Genomic DNA, 12,277 nt, shown 5'->3' with positions numbered 1-12,277 from the left:
AGTATCCTTGAGACTTTGTATTCCTGTATTCAGGCAGGATCATAATTTTTTTTCAGTTCTGCTGAATGTATAAAATTCCACAGGATTGAAGTTTTAGAACCTAGAACCAAGAAAATAGAATCCCCTCTTCCACTCCTTGTCAAAAGGGGGAAATTTATAAGTTTACTATAACAAAGAGTGATTTTCATCTGAAATTATTTGGCTATCACCTCTGTAAAATTATTAAATAGCATCTGAATAGTCTGTAATGGAGTTATATTTTTGAGTCAACTTGATAATGGTGGACTTTGAATTCAAGGATTTTAAGAGAGGGTCTTTAAATCTGAGGTCTATTGTTGCTGTGAGTTTTGAGTCAATTATCATGTGTAATTTTATTTTAAGTTTATAAGTGAAGGATAAATGAAATGTAACTGTGAGGGTCATCTGCAAAATGGCAGATCTATTCAGAACCAAAGATTAGAGTGTCTGGCAGCAGAGAGGAGAACCCCTTAGAGTGAATTATTTGGTGGTAGATGCAGAAAGCCCAAGTCGTGGATGGAGAAGGACCTTATGGACTTTAGAAGGCTGGAGGATTTGAAATTTTCATTGGCATCTTAGCAGAATCCTCAGATCAACTGAAGCAGTGTCTGTGTCAGGAGCTGAGGACAAACTGGACATGATAACCACAGGCAGAATCAACACTCTACAAAGCAATCAGCAGAAAAAACCCCCATCATACCTAGGGGAGGAAAAAGATTTCCATGAAGCTGGAGCTCCTGTGCTATATGTACATGTTAATTTAAGCCCTGGACTCTGTATGTACTAGAGGGAGACAGTGTCGCTTTTGGGCGATGTTTTGTACCAGTTATTCTTATTTTAGCTTTACTTTAGCTAGAAATACTGTTTTCTAAAAGCTGGTTAAGCTTGGCTAATTTATATCCACTGATAATCATGGAGAAAAGCATGCTATCTGGGGCTTGTGAGATACAGCCTTAGAAAAACAACTCTCAGTCCCTTAGACTCTGAGGAGACAAGTAACAATCTCATTCTGAGGACTTGACCAATCAGCATGAGCAGATTTTGAGAGAGTAAGTCCAGAACATAAATTACCTGAGGAAGAATAATTAAATTAAAACAGGAAATTATCAGAAGTTAAACTCTTCCCTTCCCTTGGTGGTCAGACCCAAGGTAAACTCTTGGCTGTTTTGGTGCTGCTGTTCTCTTTTCTGGCAATGATGTCCCCTGCATGGGCTTTTCAGTGCTCACAGGAGCTGGTGCCTCAGGGTTGAGGCCTTTGTCTCCCCTACCACACTAAACCATCTTGTGTCCTATGCATCTTTGTGTATTGATGTCCTGATCAAATGAGATAATAATTACAAAGTGCTTATCAGTGTCTGGTGCATAGTAAATATTTTAGAAATGTTGACTATTTCCCTTTACCTTTGGAGAATTTTGAGGCACTTGCCTGGCTGTAAGAAACAATAGTTATAGTTTTGGCAAGCAAGAGCAAGTTAATGAACCTATATTGGCCTTGGTTTTCTCATTTCTAAAGACAATGAATTAGACTAGAATTAGGAAATGACGGATTAAGGTCTGTGGGCCAAATCTGGCCATCAACCTATTTTTTGTATGAATTTGGCCTACAGAGTATGGTTTGTTGACTCCTGGACTAGATGATCTCTACAGTCTTTTACCAAAATATATGAATCTTTGTATCTTATAACTTAATTTTCTATTCTCTTCTTCATCTCCATGTTCTTGCTGACATCCAGAATATCAGCTGTCAATCTTGGAATTAAAATGTTTGGAAGTTACATTTGTCTTCATATTTACTTAGCTGGTAAGAAAGCACCAAAAGTGTTTTTTCACAATGAAACCATCATTGGTTTATAGGAAAATATTGAAATGTGCACTAACAAAGACACAGAACCTTTTCTTTGTGCCTTTCTGCCAAGTTCTTATGTAATAGAAAAAAGGCTTTGAAGACACATGATTTTAAGAGGAACATGACAGATATTTAGTTAGCATTCCTCCTTCTTGAGAATGTGAAAAAAGGGAAAATGAAAGGGTACCCACCTGATTTTGATGGTCAAAGTAAATAGCTCCATGCTATTTTATCTGGCTATTTAGAACTTGAGGGTAAGATTAGCTGGGGCAGGAGTTTCTACCAGTTGTTTCTAAACCTGTCCAGTCAGCCTGATTGTAATCTTCAAATTTCATGCATGTTCTGTTTTTGTCTCAATTTGCAGTGGAATTTGTAATATTTAGTAACTTGGAATACAACTTTTATCTTCAACCATAGAAGAGTAATATGTCTTTTCAAGGCAATATGGTGTAGTAGACTTCTTGTATTAGGAGTCCAGAGACTTGTCACTAACATGGCAAGTTGCATTATCACCCTGAGTGTCAATTTTCTCATTTGTAAAGAAGTTGGATGTGATGGTCTCTAAAGTGCTTTTAGAGAGAGTAAACTTTTATAGGCCAGGGTATCCTATGTAGAATTAATAGGCTCTATCCAAGTAATAATGTGACAACAAAAACTAATACCTACTTTAAAATGTGAGTCTTTAAAAAATGTGTGAATTGGGGTTCGGGATGGGAGAGGAAGAGGAGGTTGAGTTACAGTAAAGCACCAATGAGTCCCAGAGACAGGAATGTATCACTGGTAATTACAATCTTCTGAGTTATAGCACATTGCCAAAATTAATGCTTTCTTTGTTTATCATAATTTAATATGTTGTCAACAATCTAGTATTAGTATACAACAAAATTCTAATAGAATTATGTAAATTAGCAGGTGCCCACTTCATTGAGTACCTATTTGGAAGAACTAGCAATTATTTAGGCAGAGGAATGGTTGGATTTGATAATGTTATGTGGAAAACATTATTATGGTCAATTATATTTATTTTCATTGAATGCATGCTGTGGTGGGAAAGGAATAGAAGACGATAGCTATTTCCTACATACCAATGTCCTGGGAGCAAAACTCTATCTAGTGAGGGCAGGTAGGTGGTACAGTGGATAGAGCACTGGCCCTGGAATCAGGAGGACCTGAGTTCAAATCTGACCTCAGACACATAACACTTACTAGCTGTGTGACCCTGGGCAAGTCACTTAATCCCATGCCAAGCCACCTCCCCTCCCCCAAAAAAGAAAGAAAAATTCTCTCTGGTACAGAGATACTAAATATATTTGTTGGCTGATCAATTTTCAAAATACAGAGTCATTCTGATAAATTTTTTTTGGCCTTGGGCAAATCTCTGTTTTGTGTTTGAGGGTATGTGTGTTTAAAAAAAGTATATATGCATATGTATATATGTATGTATATGTATATAATACTATACTATATTAAATATCCTATATAACAACAAAATATATTAATTTTATTATATTACATGTAGATTGCATATTAATATAAAATACTTTAATATATTATATTATATATTATGTGATAATATACTATATAATAGTAAATAAGATCATATATAATATAGAATAGTATATTATATATACATGATATGCATACATGTATGTGTTATTATATTATAATATAGAATAGCATATATAATCCACACATACAAACACACATATGTGTATGTATACACACAATATATAAGTACAATTATTAGGTCAGAACTTTCTAGCATGTGACCTGAAATGTGCAGCATTGATAAACTGGAGAGCGTTCTGAGGTGAATAAACAGACAAAGGGCTTGAGATCATGCCACATGAGAGTTATTTGAAGGAACTTGGGATGTTTATCTTGGAGAAGACCTGGGGTTGGGAGGGTCAGTTTATAGTTGTCTCTAAGTATATGAAGGGTTGTCCTGTGGAAGAAGGATTAGACCCATTCTGCTCACTCCTAGAAGACAGAACAAGCAGTTCATGGAAGTAACAAAGAGGAAAACTGAGAGTTGATGAATGTAAGAGAAAGTCTTGATAATTAGAGCTAGACAAAAGTGGACTGGCTGCTATGGGACATAGCTGAGTTCCCCTCACTGGAAGTATTCAAGCAGAGGCTTGATGACCATTTGCTGGGTGGATTCTTGTTAAAAGTATAAGGTGGACTAGACAGTCTGAGGTTGTTTCCAGTTCTAATATTCTTTGCCTGAGAAATATCTTTGCAATCACATTATGTTTTGTTTCAAGCATGGCTCAAAATAGGATATGAATCAATGCTTTGCTTCAAGCATACAGACTCTCTTTTTCACGTCAGCATGTCAATTTGATTGACAGTTTTCCTAGTATAGAATTCCCATCCTCTAGTCTTGGTATCCTTTCCCGTCCCTATGCCACCATCTGCCCAAGTTCCTTCTTAAACCCTAAGGATAAGGATCTTTCCTTAGGCTACATGAACGATAATTACCTTTCATAGAACTGAGAGGAACACTCATTTTATGAATCATAAGACAAACCGAGATGCAACATTTCTGATTACCCAGATGATAGGCACCAGTGAATGCTGACTTTCATCTTATATGCAGTTTTCCAGACCAAAGCCTCTGGGTTGACTCTCACTAAATGAGATCCCTTCATTTTCTTACATTTACATTTGGTTTTTACTTGTTTGTGTGCTTTAAGTACACATTCCAGTGTGATACATAGTGAATACATAGTGAAAAGATACATAGTAAAAAGAGAATGAAAAGCATTTGAGATCAAATTTTTGAAAATGAAATTTTTAATTTTATACTTTATGAAATAATATTGGGTTTCACTTTCATGATTTGTCTTTGCCTTGTCATATTTTTCAGCATGCCATTTTAAAAGAGTATACTCTTTGATTTATTATCTTCCTTCAGTATCAGCAAATTGTAAAATACTATTTATCTATCAGCTATTATTTAGGTTTTTTTTCATAAATACCAGGGTTAAGATATGCAATATTTATATAAAACATTATTTTGAGTATTTAATTTTTATTTTTAAGAAAAATGAAGGCTTTTAAAAAAAATAAAGTACCTCTATGCAAAATATTTACTAGTATCTAGAATATTTAGCCTCCTAAGGGCACTATCAGATTTCAGAGAAACTCTAGCATCATTACTTTCATATAGCAGGTGTTAGTAATATTTGCTGAATCAATTAACTCTAGTATGAAACAGTTGGTGATATTGCACAAATACCTAATTACACTAAAACAGTTAAATGGACAAAAAGAAATAAAGCTGAATTTAGTTAAGAGAATAAAAAAATGGAAGGGATAAAAACTGAACACCCAAGGGTTGCCATAGTATGATATGTCTCTGCTGGCTTGTACACTGGAAAATCCAATTAACAATTAAATGGCAAAAGGCCACAGTCTTTAGTCTGTGGTTTTTCATAATTTTAACCTAATTTTCTTCCTTCTTTTTAAATATCACAGCTATTAAAATTTTCCTTTCATGTCAATCATGATCCAAGGTAGGAGCTTGCTCTCTGTGTGATGATCTTCACTCTCACCCCATCTTTGCTTCTCTTCTCTGAGATGTCAGTTTAGGAAAACCACTGAAATGAAAGCAAAAAGGGAAGGAATACAGAAAAGAAAAGAAATGGTTAATTATTTCACAGACTAGATTAGTAAATGTTATTCTCCATAAGAACAAAAAATAAAAAAATAAAAAACCAAGGTGAATCAGGAAATGGATGGCCTTTTCAAGTCACATGAATCAGTTCCCCAGAATTCATCATTTTCACCAAGTATATAATATTTTGGTTATTATTATCATTGTTCATTTTTAAAGAGATGAAATTAATATCCTTACCCTGAAACAGTGTAGTATAAAAGGGGAAGGAGTCTGAGTAGCTAGGTTGGAGTCTTGAGCCACTACTTGCTAATTGTGTGATCTTGGACAAATCACCTAACCCATCTATCCTCAGTTTTCTCATCCTAAAAATGTGAAGTATGGATGAGATGACCACTAAGACCCCTACTTCTCTAAAGGCACCTCTCTATTTTAAAATATAATGTTTCCTTTCAATAGAGTAGTATTTTCAGAAAGAAAATTAAATCTAATGCAGAAAAGAGCTAATTGTTTACAATTCATCTTCCTAATTTGCTACCTTCAAAGGGTGGATCTATGTTAATACATACATATACATATGTGTGCACACACACAAACATGCTTAGCGTATTTGGAAAATACAGAGCTAAATGTTGATGTCGATTATCAGAGTGAGCCACTGATGATCCCCACTTCACAACTTACTCCCTGGTATTAAATCATGTGCTTAGGTAGACCATTGCTTCTGTAGCAGACCATGAATACACCCTTTAATTCACCAAATATTTTCTTACAGCGAGTTAGGCCCTGGGGGGAATGCAGCCCTATTACAGAACAATGAACCTGCATGAATAACTTTTTTTCAGTATGAAATTTCTGACTTTTGGAAGTTGAAAAGAAAACTTTTCAGTCTCCAATCACCTTTGCAGCTGCTTGACCCATAACAGTTCCCCTCACACACATCTCCTGGGATACTGAATGAGGCAGACCATTAAAGTATTCCAGGCTGATATCTACACACTAGGAACAGATGTGTAATACTTTTAGTTTTACGGTGTGACAAGAGCGAATACTTGTTCTAGTGGCTTCTGACTGTGGGGCATGTGAGCAAACATGAAGGGAATTATGGGAATGGATTCATTGACTTTCCACTGGAGTGCCAGATATAGAAACATAAGAACTAGAATTTGAACTTCTGATTTTAAGACTAATGCTTTTTCCATTATAGCTTTTAGGTGTCAAGTCATGTCAACATGTACCATTTAGTAGGTATGTTCAGTCATTTCATTCATGTCTGACTCTTCATGACCCCATTCGAGGTTTTCTTGGCAAAGATACTAGAGTGTTTGCCATTCCTTCTCCAGCTCATTTTACAGATGAGGAAACTGAGGCAAATGGAGTGAAGTAACTTGCCCAGGGTCACATAGCTAGTATGTGTCTGAGGCCATATTTGAACTCAGGTCTTCCTGACTCCAGGTCTGGCACTTTTCCCATTTTATCACCTAGATGCTTCAAAATTGTAATACTTTTATAGTTGTAATACAGAGTTTCAATGAGTAGAAGCCTAGAATCAACCAGTTTGATTGAAATCAACCCAATTCAATGAACACTATCTACTATGTAGAAGCTACTGTGCTAGGCTCTGGAGATCCAAAGGAAAAAAAACCAATCAGTTTCTTCCCTCAAAAAGCTTACATTTTATTGGGGGAGGGCAATCCCAAAATGTAAGCAGCTAAGTATAAACACTATAATTTGAGGAAGGAGGGAGCATGGATGATGATAGGTATCAAGAAAGGTCTCCTACAAAAGGTGGCAAATGAGCTGAGACTTAAAGGAAGATAGGGATACTAAGTGGGAAAAGTTAGGAAGGGATATGTTTTAAGTATGGGGGATACTCTGGGTAAAGGTATAGAGGTGGGAGATTGACTGCTGAGTTTGGCTAATTGCAAGTAGGCCAGGTGGAGTGAATTATAAAGTGTGTGAAAAGGAGTATCGTGATTTCCAGAATAGAAGAAGGCAGGATGAAACCAGAGTATTATGGGTTTAAATGCCCAGTGGAGAAATTTATATTTTATTTTAGAGGTAATAGCAGGCTACTGAAGTTTCTTGAGCAAGTGAATAACTTGGTCAGATTTGTGCTTCTGAAAACTTATTTTGAATATTTATTATGTGGAAGAAGACAGGCAGAGTGGTACAGTGGCTAGAAAGCTATTTCAGGGGCAGGAAGACCTGGGTTTAAGTCTTGCTTCTGACACATGGTGGCTTTGTGATTCAGGGTAAATCATGTCACCTGTCAGTGCCCTAGAGAATTCTCTAATAAAATAAATTTCAGGTAAGGATCTGACATTATTAGTAGAGAGTTTCTTTATCCAGGATTTCTCTGTACCAAAGAAATCACTGGTCTAGTTTCCATTGCTAACGTAATGTTATAAGAATACAGTAAACAGGGAGGAACCTATTACTTTAAGGATGTTTAGGGAAACAATATGTTATAGTGGGTGGAACTGAAAATAGTGGGTAGAAACAAAAGGCTTATTATATTCTTTCAATCTCCTTATTTTCGAGAAAAGTCAGTAAAAGTCTAGGTGCTCTAGGTAACTTTCTGACTCTAAGTTACAGAGAACAGGTGGATCTTCATTGGTAGAGGGTATTTCCTCACCCAGGAGTTCCCTATATCACTGAAATCTATCCCCACATGAAGAATGATTTGGAGCAAGAAGAAACTAGAAGCTAGAAGTCCAATTAGGAGACTCACAATAATGTAGGCTACAGTTAGGGTCTGAGACAGAATAGAGCAAAGTATTAGGGATATATCGAAGAGGATCTGTCACGTTCCTCATATCTCTCCTGCTTCTCTTCTGACCTTTCTGTTGCCCTCTATATTTATTTTTTCTACAAAGTTTTCCTTCTCTTGGGGCCTCTGAACCAGGGTAACAGAGTAAAAAGCAGGCTGATGTTCTGGAAACAGCACGAGGTCTGGAAGTAGAAAACCTGCCAGTTAGAAGCTATGCTGCTTTGGGGAAGTTACTTTAGTTCTCCGAGTCTCAGTTCCTACAAAACAGGAAAAGGCATGCCATTTTACACAGTTCACAGGGTTATTGTGAGAATCAAATGAGATACAGATATGGCCTAGGTGAAGGAAGGGTGTCTGAAACCTCTTCAGTGTCTCTGGCCCAGTTAATTGTTCATCAATGACTTTGGCAGACTAATCGAGAAAGTGGGGAACTTGTAGTAAAGTAAAAGTGTAAAAAAAAAGTATAGTAAAAGTAAAAACTCCTTCAAATAAGAGACACAGTCCCATAGCAGGGGAGTCACAGAGTATCTCACAATTCCTTCTGAAAATTAAAAATTGCTGAAAGGGTCTGATTAAGATGTTTAGGATCGTTTTCACAAAGTTTTCCTACTATCCATTGGGAATCTGTTGGCCCACTGTGTAAGTCATAGATGTAGAATTGTAAGGGACCTCAGAGGACATCTAATGCAATCCCCTCATTTTCCAGTAAAGAAAACTGAGGCTGTTACCCTGTTAGCCCCAGGGGGAAGTTAACTCCCATTAACACTTCTGGACTTTGTGATTTTAAACTGGCAGTAATCCAAGTCTGGAATACACTCCCTCCACATTTTAGCCTCTTAGAATTCCTAGTTTCAGTAAGTGCTACCTTCTACATAAAGTCTTTCCTGATCCCAGAAGCTGCTAGCAGGAGTTGGGAACCTTTGGCATCAGGGCCACATGTGGCCTTCTAGGTCCTTGGATGTGGCCTTTTGACTGAGTCCAGGCTTTACAGAACAAATCCTTCTTCTCGCCCAGCTCCATTATCTTTTATATACTTTGTGTCTACATAAGAATATGTTGTTTCCAATAGGCATATTGTAAAGTCCTTGAGGGCCAAGGACTTTTACTTTTTGTGTTTGTGTCCCTGGCACCTAACACAGTGACTGGCACTTAGGAGGCATTCAATAAATGGTTGATGATTGATAGATTGAACAAAGTCAAATAAGTAGTGTCTCAGGTGGGCTGAAACTTGGAAACCTTGAATTTAAACTTGCTTTCAGGAAACCATTGCTACTCTCCTAAAGGTGATTTCTCATTATCAAAGAATAACTGACATAAAGTATTATGCACTCTAAAAGTTGTAGTTTGAAGGTGGGGCTTAGTCACATTCCTCATTGCTATGTATGTTTTCATCAAAACCAAGAAGTGTGGTTTCCCTCTGACTACAGTATTAAAACCCTTATTACCCAATTTGCCTTCCTCCTCAGCTCATCTGTTTCCATCCTGAGTGCACGCAAGTGCCTATGCACATGGCGCACACGCACACACACACACACACACACACACACACACACACACACACACACACTCCTTCTCCAAGGAATAGCAGTAAAAGCTGTTATCAGGGCCATAACTAGGGTGGAGCAACTGGAGTTTAACCTGGCAGTGTAGAATCAACCAGCTTAGTTCCTATTGAGCAAGAATAGACATTTTCTAGCTGTGTGACCCTGGGCAAGTCACCTAATCCTGCTGGCTTCACTTCCTCACCTGTGAAATGAGATGGAGAAGGAAACGGCAAACCACTCCAGTATCTTTTCCATGAAAACCCCAAATGGGGTCATGAAGAGTTGAACATGACTGAAACAATTCAACCATAACAATAATTAGTCAAAAAAAGGAAGTTAGAAAATGGGCTAGGGTGAGTACCTTTCCTCTTGCCCCCTTTCTAGCTCAGTGGGGCTCCTATATAAACAATTTATAGAGATTCCCAATCATAAGACCATTACTTCAGAGCTGGGAACTTGGAGGTAATTCTCCCCATTTTTGAAAATGAGGAAACTGAGACCTAAAAAGGTTAAAAGACTTGCTCAATGTTACACAGAGCCAGAGTTTGAACTGAGAATAGAGTCTATGTTCCCAAACCAGCTTGCTTCCCCTTCAGTGTGCTATCTTGCATGGCTCAGGGCACAGGGGTGAGGAACTTTTGTCCTGGAGACCGTATGTGGCCTTCTAAGTCCTCAAGTGTGGCCCTTTGACTGAATCCAAATCCAACAAAATGCTCTGCGAAGTTTGGATTCTGTCAAAGGGCCACACTTGAGGACCTAGAGGGCCACATGTGGCCTGCCGGCCGAAGGTTCCCCACCCCTGGCTCAGGGTACATAATGGAGACCACTAAACTATCTCCAGGCTTTGTTGATGTCTCTTTATGACTATTCATATCCAAATGGAATGGGTTCCAGGGACACACTCAAAGCTGCATAAATAAATATATTATGTATATATATGAATGATACATATATATGTGATATAGTATTATGTAGATTTTTTTTTTACAGTTCTTAAGTTATGACAACTACCTGTGATCCTTCATTGGAAGGAGGAAGAAACTGTTATAAAAGTTGAAAGGGTTCAAGAAAGCTACTGAAATGACAACATTGGTTTATAATGATACATTTTACACTGGAAGTTTGGTTGAGCTTACGTGGCAACTTTAATTGTAGATTAATGGCCTATTTACCTAAAAAAGAAAAAGCCTTTATGTCAGAATATTTGTTAGGGAAGAATGAAAGAACTTTTCACTACAAAGATATCATCTTTCTAGTCAAAGTAAAAACAAAAAGGAAAAAAATATCACCTCCCTACCCACATGCCCACACAGTCACACCAGAAAAGGGATGGGACACAATTTCAAGAATTTTTTTTCTATGAAGTTTTAACCTGAGTTATCTATTGTTTATGGTAGTTCAAAAAGCATCCCCCACTCGAGGAAATCATCAAAGAGTAAGAGAAATGGTTTCAAAAGTATTGGTTATTGATTTCTACCCTTTGGAGTTAGTTATATGTCCAGGGACTAGCTACTTGAGCTGCCTTTCTTACGAAATATGTTCATTAAATATATTTATGTTCTTGATTTAACTAATTAAATTACAGTAAGAACTAGGAATGCAATCGAGCATATATCTATATCTATATCTATATATATCCAGAAGTTCAGGGGTTTACACTTCAACAAGTGGAACCCTAACTCCAAGACTTGCCCAAGTTACCACCTATTAATACGTCTATAACTTTCATCTCATAGAATGCATGAGATTTGAAAGTAGACAGAAAGACGCAACAAACTGAAAATAGGACGGTACCAGGAGCACCCATATGTTCCAGCTACAGTCTAACATGCCCTGATCCCTTACCAGTTCCCCCTTCCCGCCGCCCCCTGCACAGTAACTGTTACTGTACCTGGAGTCTGCAGGTTTCGCTGCCTGTAGGGGCCCAAGTGCCACGTCTTAGTGCCTGGCCCTCACTTTCTCGGGACCTTTATATAGAGCTCCCCTAAAAATAGCCTGAAAGAGACACGTCGATAGAGAGGAGGAGGGAAGAAAGAGGAAAAGAAGGCGGGGTAGGGAAATGGGAGCGAAACAGTTTTAACGTGGCAGAGGAGGGGGGAAAAAGAAAAAAAACAACAGGCTAACTCATATATGGGGGGTTGGGAGAGAAGCTAAGGAGACTTGAGACGTGTTTGCCTCTGGGCCAACTAGGGGAATGGTCGTGGTCGGGGGCGGGGTCGGCTTGGCCCGGGCGGGGGGGAGGGCAGTGATTTGGGGAGCCTCCCTCCGCAGGGTCCCTCCAGGAGGTGGGGTGTTTGTAGCTGGCCCACGTTCTCAGGTTTCACTCATTCAGAGAGGAGGAGGGACGAGAGGGTGTAGGAGAAGGGGGAGGTAAAGGGGGAGGAGGAAGAGGAGGCGGCGGCTGCGATGCCGAGTCTCCCCTGCGCAGCTCCAGCGGCAGGGGGTGGAGGCAGCGGCGGCCGGCGGCGGCGGGG

General features: G+C 38.4%; 1 long non-coding RNA gene and 1 other non-coding gene across 3 annotated transcripts; both read right to left on the bottom strand.

Moving 5' to 3' along the window:
- Positions 1–4,640: 4,640 nt before the first annotated feature.
- LOC110220443 (uncharacterized) lies at positions 4,641–12,021 on the bottom strand. Of its 2 annotated transcripts, XR_013486187.1 has the most exons (4): positions 11,695–12,021; positions 10,940–10,975; positions 10,006–10,095; positions 4,641–5,469 (listed from the first exon to the last, which is right to left on the bottom strand). It is a non-coding gene; the product is annotated as an uncharacterized LOC110220443 (long non-coding RNA). The 2 variants fall into 2 exon arrangements; XR_013486186.1 differs by lacking the exon at positions 10,940–10,975 and having other exon boundaries at positions 11,695–12,011.
- LOC144457357 (small nucleolar RNA SNORD123) lies at positions 5,591–5,659 on the bottom strand. The gene has a single exon (XR_013486664.1). It is a non-coding gene; the product is annotated as a small nucleolar RNA SNORD123 (small nucleolar RNA).
- Positions 12,022–12,277: the final 256 nt, after the last annotated feature.

This window comes from Phascolarctos cinereus, unplaced genomic scaffold (genome assembly GCF_003287225.1).
Source record: "Phascolarctos cinereus isolate Bilbo 61053 unplaced genomic scaffold, phaCin_HiC Scaffold_4;HRSCAF=312, whole genome shotgun sequence".
In the NCBI taxonomy this organism is placed as follows: Eukaryota; Metazoa; Chordata; class Mammalia; order Diprotodontia; family Phascolarctidae; genus Phascolarctos; species Phascolarctos cinereus.
The sequence above is the reverse complement of the archived record's forward strand: the minus strand, read 5'-3'. Positions and strand labels throughout refer to the sequence as shown.